The sequence below is a fragment of the Paramormyrops kingsleyae genome, chromosome 21 (genome assembly GCF_048594095.1).
Source record: "Paramormyrops kingsleyae isolate MSU_618 chromosome 21, PKINGS_0.4, whole genome shotgun sequence".
Classification (NCBI taxonomy): Eukaryota; Metazoa; Chordata; class Actinopteri; order Osteoglossiformes; family Mormyridae; genus Paramormyrops; species Paramormyrops kingsleyae.
Window position 1 is genome coordinate 9551050 of NC_132817.1, and position 13642 is coordinate 9564691.

At 40.1% G+C, this 13642-nt stretch overlaps 1 protein-coding gene and 1 long non-coding RNA gene across 5 annotated transcripts in view; one reads left to right on the plus strand and one right to left on the minus strand.

The window, feature by feature from the left end:
* The window catches only part of astn1 (astrotactin 1), a 119397-nt gene that overhangs the window by 98693 nt on the left and 7062 nt on the right, over positions 1–13642 (minus strand). The gene's annotated exons all lie outside the window — the stretch shown is intronic.
* LOC111847674 (uncharacterized) lies at positions 1793–12053 on the plus strand. The gene is made up of 2 exons (XR_002839148.2): positions 1793–8603; positions 11606–12053. It is a non-coding gene; the product is annotated as an uncharacterized lncRNA (long non-coding RNA).

Consider the following 13642-nt stretch of genomic DNA (forward strand, 5'->3'; position numbering starts at 1 on the left):
GTTTTAGCAATTCAGAAAAACTGTAAATCCAATATGGCTGCTATGAAGCTCCTCATTGGTGGATGATGACCAAATCCCCCACTCACTGTGTTTTTGTACAGTTATGGTCAAAAGTTTGCATACACTTATATAACACATGTATGTCACGGCAGTGTCAGGCTTTTAGTTCCACAACCGTTCTATATTGGTAGCAGAATGTATAGCTTACACTACATCTTATAACAAATATATAACATATAACAAAAAAATTGCAAGTTAGCACATAAATTTATTTATTATGGGTATTCTGAAACCATCACAGGGTCAAAAAATATATACATACACCGACTTAGATTATTAATTTAGAGGTGCTGAAAGTCCAAAATATTTTTTTACTTTGTACCAAGGCCCCTTAATTTCCTGTTGGTGATTTTGATTAAGTACAGCTGGTAGCTCCTCTGTGCCACCATTAAAAGGCTCATTTGAGAGCACTCATTGGGTCAGCCATGGGAAAGTCCATGCAGCTCAGTGCTGACCTGAGAAAGAGGATCATGGACTTACACAGGTCAGAAATGTCTTTTGGATCCATTTCTAAGCATCTTCTGATTCCAAGATAATCCGTTCAAAGAAGTGTTTGAAAGTATAAATTATTTGGAGCTCTAGACACTTTGCTAAGGTCTGGAAGTAGATTCAAACTGCTACTCTTAGCTGGGAGGAAATTGGTCTAGATGGTAAGATGCAATCCAAGAACAACCAATAAAAAGGTCTGCTATGAACTGGAAGCTGCTTGAATACCAGTGTTACTGTCCTCAGTCAGTGAGTTTTACATGGCCATGGCCTGAGAGGCTGCTGTCCAAGTAAGATGTGACAGCTCTAGAATTGATACCTTCAGGCTCAACTTAAGTCTGTGGCTGATCACATGGATAAAAAAAAAAGATTTTTTTATGAGTAGATGAGAGAAAGATCGTGTCGTTTAGCCACAATGACCAGAGGTATGTTTGGAGGGAGAGAGGAGAGCCATTCAACCCCAAGAACACTGTACCAGCTGTGAAGCTTGGTATTGGTAACATCATGCCCTGGGGCTGTTTTGCTCCAGGTGGAACTGATGCACAAAATTCACTGAATAATGTACAAAGAGGATCACCTTGGAATTCTTCAACATAACCTCAAACCTTCAAAAGACTGAAACTTGGACACATTTGGGTGTTCCAAGAAGACAATGACCCTAAACACACATCAAAACTGGTTTTGGAATGTCTAAGTCAGGCTTACATTAAGTTTTTGGAACGGGCTTCCCAAGGTCCGGAACTCAACCCCATTGAAATTATGTGGACTGTGTTTAAAAGTCTGTGGCAGAAAACCAGCAAATTTGGTTGAACTGTACCAATTCTGCCAAGAAAAGTGAGTAAACAACCAACCAAGCATGTGAAACATGCTAAAGGACATTTCATAAAGCCAAACACGTAACAAAACAAAACTACTCCAGATAGCCCAGTTCAAATTGACTTTATCTTTGTTCACTTACATTTGGCCCAAACTACCTTTAATCTCACTAGTTATTGAGCTAAGTAAGAAATCCTGGTTTGTTATACAGGGCCATGACCCTGTGCTGGATAAGTGATGGATGGATGGATGGATGGATGGATGGATGAAATATGACTGACACACAATATGTTCATATTGGAAATATGACACAGACCAGATTAACAAAAAATACTAAAACAAAACAAAAAAAGTTTTTGAACTTACATTTCGCTGTCTAACCCTTATTTGTCTACATGTTTATTTATTATTTGTACATCTTATTCCTATTTCACTATCTCAATTTTATTCTATTTATTGTTTTGCCTTGAATATATGTTTAATTCATATTTTCATGCCACTTCCTGCACCAAAAAAAATTCCTTGTACTTTTTGTATTTTCAGAATAAAAATTCAGATTCTGATCATTCACTAAAATGCTTACAGTCAATTACAGGTGAAAGGTTATAGTGAAACAGCAGCTACATTAACAAAACTATGTAAAGCATTAGGCAGATCACAGTTCCTTTTTAAAAATGATCATGTGAATTTAATACATAATCCATTTATAACACAAGCAAACTATAAGGTGCATGATTATAAATCTTACAGTGCTTTCAGATATCCAGATTTATTACGTATTCACAAGAGAAGCACAAATCACAGGCTGATGTTGGGTGAGAAGTGAACTACATTTAAAGAAAGATTTACTGCATATCAATGCTGCTTTCACGGAGGGGGGGGGGGGGCTTGCTTATGGGCCTCTGGTTACCCACCCAACGAAAGCTAGCTGAGAAGATTGAATAGATGGCTTTTCCAGACATCTCATCAACATTAAGATTTGACATTGAAAAGACGTCCATGTCAATGTAACAGAGCTTACAGGGAGCTCCATATTAACATTGCCATCATCATCATATTATTGTCATTTCTTATAGGTGTTGGCTTCTGTTGTGTGCAGCAGTTGTCAAATGAGGGCAAATGGGTGAAAAGTACACGCAACAGTGGGGTGGATGGGGGCTAGAAAAGTGGACTGTCCACCTGAAATCTGAACATTTCGTCAACTTTTATATGCAACACAATGCACCTATTTAACAGGATACTCCTCATTTGCTGCTATGTGATCTTATTTTCATGCTGTATGTATGTGGTCCAAAACTGCTGTGAAACTTGTGCTAAATATAATGGGCCCAATATGACAGACTAACCACAGCCCAATCTTCCCCAACTATTTTTGATGGAAATAAAGGCCATGATGGGCCAACTACATTTGGCACCAAAAACAAGGTCCCATGGAAGTCTGCTGTGGGATAGCTATGCTCAGCTGAATAGGGACAGGGTTGCTGGAGACCCAATCATTATTTTCCTTACATTATTCTGGAGATACTTTAATAGATTTTAGTACCGGATTAGTAACATAGGCCAAATAGGCTTAACTACATCTCACAATAGTGCTTCTTTTCTCACTGAGTGTTACAGGAAAATTAAACTGTTAGTTATGAGCTGATTTTCCCTTTTTTTGGTGAATATGAAATTTTCCTTTTCAACTAACACTGACGGGACTGTACACATAATAAATTGGCCTGACATATTCAAGGCTTCAAAAGTGTGGGGATGTAATTTCCTAGGTTTGTGAAGTTTGTTGTTCTGTCTTATTTAGGCTCAGTCTTAGTTAGTTCCCCTTTTTGTGCCTGATATATACACTTTAAGCTTAAACCCTGTTAAGTAATGTCTCAGTCGTGTCAGATCACCAGCCACGATTTTAGTATTGTACAATTTTAGCCAAAGAACATATCTGTCTGTAAAAGACCATGCATGAAAACAAGTATTTCTAAAGAAAGCATTGTATTGTCACATTGATGTGAATACCCTGCTTTTCATTTAAATTTCCCCATATTTCAGTCTGGATTTTATGATATTGTAGTTGATAATAAGAAGCATGGCATAAAAAGTATTTTGCAAATGCTAGGTTTCTTAATTCTTGGAGTGGTTCCAAAAAGAAATTATTAACAGCCTTCCAAGAGCTGTGTATTCCTCAGAAAGTTCAACACAAGGGTGTAGATTCGGGCATGAACGATAGGGATGTAAGGTCGGTCTCTGATCCCACACTGCTGTCATGCCCCGCACCCCATCTCCCTCCTCCCGAGAGCTGTCATTGGACCATTTGTGTTAATTACCGATCCAATTTAAGTGGTCTATCCCTTGCTAGAAGGGATGACTTACTTGCCCTGCTAGCTCCTGGGTGCTGGTCTCTCCTCTTATGTGGTCACGTGAGCCTGATTTCCCTAGTACCTGGTCCTGTGAGTGTGTGTCCAGCTTCCCCTGCGTCTGCAGGAGTGTCTGCTTTACCCAGCACCCCATGGACAGACCTTCTGGCCTTCTGACTCTTGTCCTGGCTCCTGACCATCACTTTGGCTTTGTGTATTTGGTTTCTGTCTGCTCCGTGTTTGGATTCCCTGCTATCATACGGTGGGATTTCTGTGAGTTTAGAGAAGCAGGGGGTGTCGGGGCTAGTTTGGTCCATAACAATGTAGAAACCAAAGCTACACCCTCGGTCCAATAACCCACTAATATTGAATATTTTCTATATAGTGGAAAAAAACAAGCATTTTCAGATGCCATCATTGCTATTGATTGCCAACATATTTCCCTCACATCATATTTTCCTTGCTATTTTACATATGATACTAAAATTTAATGCTTAAAATTTGATGTGTGATTTATATAGTTATTTATATAGTACTCTATGGGAGCAGGGCCAAGGCCAGGGTTTGTAAAATAGTTACAGTAGGTCCGGGACCCAGGGGTGGGGGGTGACTCTCGTCAATCACATTATTGATACTGTCCCCTTCATAAGCTGTTTTTTTTTTATAATTAATTATTTATGTGAAATGTTACTTAGCCCAATTTTTTATTCAGGTGAATATTTAGCTTCAAAATTCATTTTTAGCTCTTAAAAAATGACATAGATTGAGACCTCAGTGAGCTCATAGCTGGCTAGTGGTTCTCAAATTGCAAGATGATTTTCTGAATCTGGTAAAAAAAAAAAATATATTAAAGAGTTTTAAATTAAAGGTTTAGTATTTTGTTTTTGTTTGGCAAATTTGGCAACATTGTGGGTATGTGTTTTTACGTCACAAGCACAGGAACCCTATAACCCAACAAGAGCGATGTTCTTAGTTTCGGACTATGCCAAAGTGCCTGGTCAGTGATCCTCTTGGTACGCCACTGCAAGTGAACAGTTGTTATGGCAATATAGATGTATTTAATAAAGATATTTAAAGAATTTGGTGATATTCCCAGATGACAGAATAATACTGGCTTAATAAAACCAAATTAAAGCTTGCAATTTCCTTTGGGATCAATAAAGCTTCTGTCTCGATCTTATATATCTATTGTATCATAAAATATGCAATACAGATGAGAGTATAAGAGCAGTGTGGTGGAGAAGGGTCAGGGTTAGGGGACCAATAACTGCAGAATCCCACTGTGCTCAGATACCAAATATTCTTGGTTTGATTTTCACAACAAGATATAGCCTTATTATATGATAATGAATGTTCACTTTTACATGGACCTTCAGCCTTCCTGCAGCTTCTTTAGAGTTTTTTAATCTCTCAGCTCATTTTCCATAGAGGGTAGCAGGGGCGGACATATCTCAAATGTCTGTAAACCTCTCATTTGATCACAACAGGAAAAAGACAAAACTAACGTAGATGTTTCTTCTCTGACTTTTCTGGTGTTCCTCTGTTTACAAAGCACATTTCGATGAAAAATAATAATTAATATAAAGTGAGTGACAACAGTGTTTAAGACTCCAGCGATAATCACATGAAGAGCACATACTGATTATGGTTAAAAGCTTTTACTATGTTGGTGAAATCCACAGCTTTCATCCGTATGTAAAAAGAAATTTAATTTGTATCGATTTCAATCGATTTTATTGACTGAAGTGTGACTCTGCTATGGTAGGTGGCGATAAGGCGCCTTTCAGCTTGTTAGTACTGGGCTTTTTCCGATTGACCTATTACATCGCAGTTGTAAAAAACATAACGGATACACAATTATACAAATACAAATACATAATGATATTTAGGTGGTGTACAGGTAATAAAACTAAAGGAGAATAACAAAAGTGAGATCGTAAAGTATAGAACATATTATAAATACATGTCTACAGTATTTTTAATGAAGAATAAAATTCTATTTGCCTTTTGCACAAGTGTAATGGAAATCTTTAGTTTTTATATATGCTATCTTGCTGTCCTTTGAGACATACACAAGTGAGTTTGAAGCTTGCGGTCTGAGCACAGGGTCCACCATTTATCTGGCAGCCCTCCCTGGTGCATTCTGGGAGGTAAAGGGCCTTTCTCAAGGGCTCAGCGGCAATGTGACTATTCTGAAAAGGATGGGATTTGAATCAGTGACCTTATGGTCACAGGCAATCATCTTGTTTTATAAACTACGTTTACATGCACAGCTAAGTTGCGCTATGGTTATAGCTCGACTATGCTTATTAATTGGACTACAGTCCTTGTCCCAGTATACATGCACAGGATGGGAATCGATTTATTTATATGGCTCCTTTCAGCTTGTTAGCACTGGGATTTCTCTGGGTGACCTATTACATCACAGATGTAAAACATAAAATTTATACTAATGGATGCATGGACAAATGAAATGACATAAGCTTTAATTGGGATCTGGGATGAGTTTCCTGAAGCCTTCTTAACGCTATGTCATTCGTAAGTTCTATCCCTCCATCCATCTATCCATCCATCCATCATCTACCGCTTTTCCGGGTTGGGTCGCGGGGACAGCAGTCTAAGCAGGGAAACCCAGACTTCCCTCTCCCCGGCTACTTCGTCTAGCTCCTCTGGGGGAATCCCGAGGCATTCCCAGGCCAGCCGTGACACATAGGCTCTCCAGCATGTCCTGGGTCTCCTCCCAGTGGGACATCTTGTTTTATAAACTACGTTTACATGCACAGCTAAGTTGCGCTATGGTTATAGCTCGACTATGCTTATTAATTGGACTACAGTCCTTGTCCCAGTATACATGCACAGGATGGGAATCGATTTATTTATATGGCTCCTTTCAGCTTGTTAGCACTGGGATTTCTCTGGGTGACCTATTACATCACAGATGTAAAACATAAAATTTATACTAATGGATGCATGGACAAATGAAATGACATAAGCTTTAATTGGGATCTGGGATGAGTTTCCTGAAGCCTTCTTAACGCTATGTCATTCGTAAGTTCTATCCCTCCATCCATCATCTACCGCTTTTCCGGGTTGGGTCGCGGGGACAGCAGTCTAAGCAGGGAAACCCAGACTTCCCTCTCCCCGGCTACTTCGTCTAGCTCTTCTGGGGGAATCCCGAGGCATTCCCAGGCCAGCCGTGACACATAGGCTCTCCAGCATGTCCTGGGTCTCCTCCCAGTGGGACATGCCTGGAACACCTCACCAGGGAGGCGTCCAGGAGGCATCTTGACGAGATGCCTGAGCCACCTCATCTGGCTCCTCTCAATGCGGAGGAGCAGCAGCTCTACTCTGAGTCCCCCCCCGAAAGACAAGACCCCGAGAAACTTAAAGTCCTCCACTTGGGGAAGGACCTCCTCCCCGACCCGGAGAGAGCACTCTACCCTTTCCCAGCTGAGGACCATGGTCTCGGATTTGGAGGTGCTGATTTTCAGCCCAGCCGCTTCACACTCGGCTGCGAACTGCTCCAGTGAGAGCCGAAGGTCACGGTCTGATGAGCCCAACAGAACCACATCATTTGCAAAAAGCAGAGGCCTAATCCTGAGGTCACCAAACTGGACACCCTCAATGCCCTGGCATAAAAGTTATGAACAGAATCAGTGACAAATGGCAGCCCTGGCAGAATCCAATCCTCACCGGAAACGAGTCCAACTTACTGCCGACAATGCAGACCAAGCTCTGACACCGGTTGTACAGGTAAGAAAAAGCCTTTTCAGTACAAAATACCCTGCCTCGTGTTGTGATGTCATTCGACACCAGTTTTCATGCCAGTGGAAAACCAACACCTTGAAGCACTGTATTTTTGGTACCTTCTTGATATACCAAAAGTATAGTACCCAGTGCGGTGAACTGGGCAGCTTTACAGCGCTGTACATTCCCTATGTGCTGTACGTCCTCCCCTATGCTTCTATGTACCGGCTTCTTCTGTTACTTCCAGGTCAAAGCCCGGGATGTGGAGCATGTGCAGAGCGCCTAGGCCAGTTTGAGTCCGATTAAACGTCTACATGCAGGAATAAATCGACTCCCAATCACATTATCTGGGTGTCTTAGTCCGACTTAGAGAAATTCGATTTAGTACGATTTCAATGGGACTAACAGAATCATTTTCTTAGTGTACATGTAAACATACTGGATGTGTTTAAGATGTAATTAATCAGTGGCATGCTTGGTGCCCCGGGCAAAATCGGAGCCAAATTCCTCACTGTAGTCCCTCCCCCCACCCAACCCAACCATTGTTAACCGGGGGAGAGGCAAAAGTTAAAGTCATCAGCCAGGAGTGGTTTGATGCCTGTGGTATGATAAGTCAGTGTCCCCTCGGAACATGTCACCCAAGGCAGTTGACCTTTTTGCCCTTGATAGAATCTGCAACTGCTGGGAGGCCTCAAGTCTGACTTGTTAAATTTAGAATCATGATTGTATTCTTCAGTCATATGATTAGAAATAATTTTGTTCAAGGGGAAGGTGTTTGCAACTTCTTGCTAATTATGAGGGATGTCATAGTACTAATGTTATGTTCAACATGATCTCAAATACATGGCCACTTTATTAGGTACAACTAGCTAATACCAGCTAGCTTCCAGACCATATACAAATTATACAAATTATGTGCTCAGAGATTCCTTTCCGCACACTTGCACTATTGTACTAAGCTGTTATTTTTGCACTTATGACCTTCCTGTTACCTGTAATGAGCCATTCTGGCCATTCTCCCCTGACCACTCTCATCGATAAGGTGTTTTTGCCCACAGAACTGTGAGTAACTGGATGTTTTTCTTCACTGTAGTGTGTGAAAATCCCAGGAGAGTGGCTGTTTCTGTGATGCTGAGACCACCATTTAAGGTACCAACAATCACTCTACATTCAGAATTGCTTAGCTGTTCTAATGCTCAGTCAGATACTAAATAAAGCTCTTGACCCTGTCTCTGTGCTGGCTGTATTCAGGTGCAGCTACAATTCACTATTTGGAGGAGTATTGAATCTCACATTTCAAGAGATCATTCTTGAATAGTGAGGGAAAATGGGGCATGAAGTTTTGTCTGTGTCAATGTAAAAAATGAGGTGACACAAATTCTAAAGAATCTCTAAATATTTCTTTCAACCATAATGATCACAAATCCCCAACATAGCACGACAGTTATTTTTATTTTCAATATGAAATAGAATTTTAATTGTCACTTCACAAATTTATGTTAATGGCCATGCAAGAAGTGATCAGTAGAGCATGGCTGATTAGCATAACCATAAAAAATACCATTATTGATGTCTTCAATATCTACAATAATGATTATAATTAGTCCAGGGCATTTTAGGTAAAAGGGGAAAGACGAAGCATGATTGTTCACAGAATGTTTGACAGTGTTTTCAACATGCCTCTCCCTGTCCCCGTCTGACCACTGCTTTCTGCATGCCTCTCCCTGTCCCCGTCTGACCACTGATTTCTGCATGCCTCTCCCTGTCCCCGTCTGGCCACTGATTTCTGCATGCCTCTCCCTGTCCCCGTCTGGCCACTGCTTTCTGCATGCCTCTCCCTGTCCCTGTCTGGCCACTGCTTTCTGCATGCCTCTCCCCGGCCCTGTCTCTCTGTGTGGCATGGAAGTTTATGTTGATGGTACATGGTTTCCCCTGCCATGCACTATGTAGTTCTGTGGTCCAAGAAACATTAACCTTCATATACTAAGCTAATATTACCTATACATGTATCTAGTTCCTTACTGTCTGACAAAAAAAAAACATTTGTATGTCCTGCTTTCTCTGCTTTTTAACTAATTCTTGGTCTTTTTCTCACCTCCACTGACTGACCAATTTAAAATACCTGCCAGATTACCGCCACAACACAGAAAGACGTGCTAGGAGCAGTGTACAGTTAGGATCACACACTTCTGTTTTCCTTAACAAATAGATATAAATTAAAAATAAACAGAAAGCAGATCCGTTGAGAGGGTTCGTAAAAAGAAGCAAAAACCTGGAATGGATATGGGTCCTCATGGACCAGATTGGGAAACACTGCTGTAAATGAACAAAATAAAAGAGAGTGGTGTATGGTTCTGCGCTCATGTTCAGACAGTCACCCATTCACATGTCAGTGTTGGCAAAGTGATTTCTCATTCAGGCCCTTGAACAAGACCCAAAACCCTGAATGCTACAGGAAGTGGCTGACCCTGCCCTCTGATCCTTAAAAAAGCATTTCCTAAAAAAATGTAAAACAAGTAAATGTTCCCAACTCTCATAAAAGATAAATTCAAGACATCAAACTTAAAAAGAACTTAAAGATATGAATATGAAGACTTTTTTGACCATTTCAAACCAAGCATTCAAAACAACACATCACACTCAATTGTAGGGGGTGACCTCACTCTCCAAAAGTCTGATGTAAAACCTACATAATGTTTAGTCATGAAATTATCACCTCAGGTGGGGGCTAGACCTTCCAAAAGTGGCCAATCCAGAGTTTAGTCTTCACATGTTTCCACTTTAGACCATAAATAGGGTGACATTGTATACAAAGACATCCCATCTGAATCTCTGTATACAATAGCAACTTTACTGACAGTCATCGTTAAAAGCATTATCAAATTTTTTTAAAAAAAAGTCATGTTATTTAGCAAAACCTTTTGCTAGGTAACCTTTCTACTAGATCAGGGGTGTGAAACTCCAGTCCTGGGGGGTTGGAACCCTGCACATTTTTGGGTTTCCCCTCATTTAACACACCTGATTCAACTCCTTGTACTAATTACAACACAGTTCTTGAGCTGAATCATTTGTGGTGGAACAGGGAATGAACTAAGCTACACAGGGCTCTGGCCCCGCAGGACTGGAGTTTGTGTGTGTGTGTGTGTGTGTGGATTAAAGCACGACTGTAGTGGTGAAGGCCAGCACATTGCTCATCAGTATGTGAGAGCACAAAGACTACGGTTTGCTGGCATAATATTTTATTAAAGTATAAAGATAAAACATTACACACACATAACTAAGACAGGAATCAGAGTCACAACCCTAGAGGTTTGAGGTCACACTTATGACCCACTGAGCCACCATGACAGCCCCAAGAATCAGCAAAGCATGCAGAATACATTACCTTATTTGGATATTTTCCTAAACTAAGCTGATTGGCTGGGCTAACTGAAATGTTCTCTTAAACAGCATGGTAAGGTTCCAAGGAAACCAGTTGTGTTGTCAAAACCTGGGAATCCAAAGGGAGCCAGAAGTTTATAATGCCAGTACAGCTAATTTTATGCCTATGTAAACTAAGAAATATGTTATCGTTATCTTATTTAATCAATTTATTACCTGTATTACTTGTTGATCAGTGTATTTTGTGTAAGCATAGCTTTGGTTGCTGGAGTCCTAGAGTGAGTTCATAAATCAAATTCATAAATCAAACATACGCTTATATTTCACTTTACTGAAATCCTGCATCCTCAGGCCAAAATATGGCACAAATAAACAACCAACAAACAAAATAAACAAACACAGCATGCACAATAGATATAGATAAGCCCATAACTAATTAAATATCTTTGTTAGGGTCACCTGAAGCTTCACACCCTAAGATAAGGATTTTTTGGCTCTTTTCTAAAGTTTCAGCCACCTTTACTTCTGTCTGTTGTTAGCAGCTGAAGCCATTTCACACCAAATATCTCACCAGCTGCTTGTCGCTAATAACTGAGCTAGCAAACCAAACGCATAGTGACACTGAACTTTGATGTTGTTAAAATCCTGTGCTACAGATTCCGGTACCTGGTTGAAATCTCCCTGTGTAGCCCACTGATTTCCATTCCAAGCTTTTTTCTGCAGTTTGAAAGCAACAGTGTTAATTCTTGTGGTTTGTTTTATTGTGACAGCATCCCATCCGGGGTGTACCCCAGGCTGGTGTCCTTTCCTGGCTGGGGTAGGATCACCCTGGACTACCCGTCCCCCCCCCCACATCCCAGTTCAAGATAAATAGGCAGAAAATGGATGGATGAATGGATTCTTCATACTGATATGTAAATTTTGCCACAAGAATTCTCCCTAAATGGTCTGTGTTCTTATTGTTAAATAATTTCTAAGGATATCATACTTTTCCTCTATTAATACTCACTGCTTCTCTATTAACACACAGTTAATAGAATTTCTTTATGCGAGTTTAATAAAGGCAGCTGGGGGCATGGTTCACCTGTTTCTCATGTGATTGCACTATAAATCGCTTGTTCCATTTCATCCTGATGCGCACCCCTGTGTCTGAGACCCCCACCATCCTCACCAAAAGTGAAAATGCCGTCCCTAATAAAACTCTCATTTCTCCCCCAATCCTGTCACCATGTCATATCTCTTTCCTCATTCCTCTTTTCTGGCCTTACCAGAGTGATTCTTACAAAAGATGCTGTGTGCCTAGTTACGCACATTAAATATAAACCGTCACATGTGACTCTTCTCTCTATTTTCAAACTGAAGCTATTTAAAGAGATGAAGGACACGTTATATAAATAAACATTTGTTTCAGTTAAGCATACTGCACACCAACAGTAACTACTGAGGAATTATGATTTAAACATATATATTAGAGACTGTGACAGTGCAATATATGCTGTATTTAAGTTCTAAAAATTCATCAATAGGAAATAACAGTGAGAAAGTGCCTTCCGGCATGAGTGCCAGCCACTCCACAGAATAAAGCTGAGGCAAAAAGGAAGGTAGCAAACAGTTGCCATGGAAACATTAGCTGGCAGTGGACTGTGCCTCAGGAAAAACGGCATTTATTGACAGCACAGGGGAAGAGATACAGCACCACACATTGGGGCTAAACGCTGAAGTGAAGAAGGTGTCCTGTGGGTAGCAATTCTTGAAAGGGGATCACAATTTCATTACCATCAATTACAGTAAAAAGAGTTGCTTAAGGAGTGTTTTTAATAGTTATTGTGTACTGACTTGATCCTGTACCGCATAGGCAGAAATATGGATGAATGGATGCATGGTTTATTTATATATTTATTTATAATGTATATTTATATAGCACAGCATATTTTTAAAAGAACTTTTTCATGTCTTGAAAGTATCTATGATCAATTATTCATTTAAATGCCAAACATCCATCCAGCTACACCCAGTCGGCTCCAGCCCCGCCTTCCCGGAGCTCATTAACATAATTCCTTGGCCTATAAAAGTACCTGGTTTTCACTGACTTCCTCATGAAGTATTGAGGTATCCACTATGCAGAGTACATCTTTTATGATCTGTTTTCCTTATATGACTCCTGCTTGCTTCATCAGTTTTCTTGCTTTGAGTCTTTGGTTTGGATTCAATTATTTGACCTGGACCTGACACAGGTCAACCTTATGACTTTCTACCTGTAATTGGACAACAGATTTGGATTCTTATTCTGATTTGCTTGACTTCAGCTGCCTCTGTTTGGTTTTTAACTATTTGCCCTTTTGTGGTCCACAGTTCTGTAAATAAGCTTGTTGCTCCTGCCCCATCTAATCATTGTAATTAAAGTTTATTATCTTAGCCTTTGAAACTGATGTAAATACATATTTTATTGGTGACCCCATGAGCAAATAAGTATTAATAATAATTTCAGCAATTTCATTGCAGGACTGTACTTATCTAAAGGTACTAAGACTGATACTGATATTTCATGAGGTTCCTTTGCCAGCAAAACAGTCTCAGGCAAAAATTAATAATAATAGATATCAACAATTTAAGGTAGTAGGATCAAAGCAAAGAGAATAAACAAATGAAAAATGCTGAAATATAATTCACTCTGCCCATTTACTTCATGTTCCTCATAAAGACAACCACTGTCGTCATCTGGAAGGCGAGGTTCTCAAACTGGAGGGGAGTGTCAGTTTTGTGTCAAGCCGATGAAAGTAAAAGTGCCTACTGACTGTTCAGAGGAC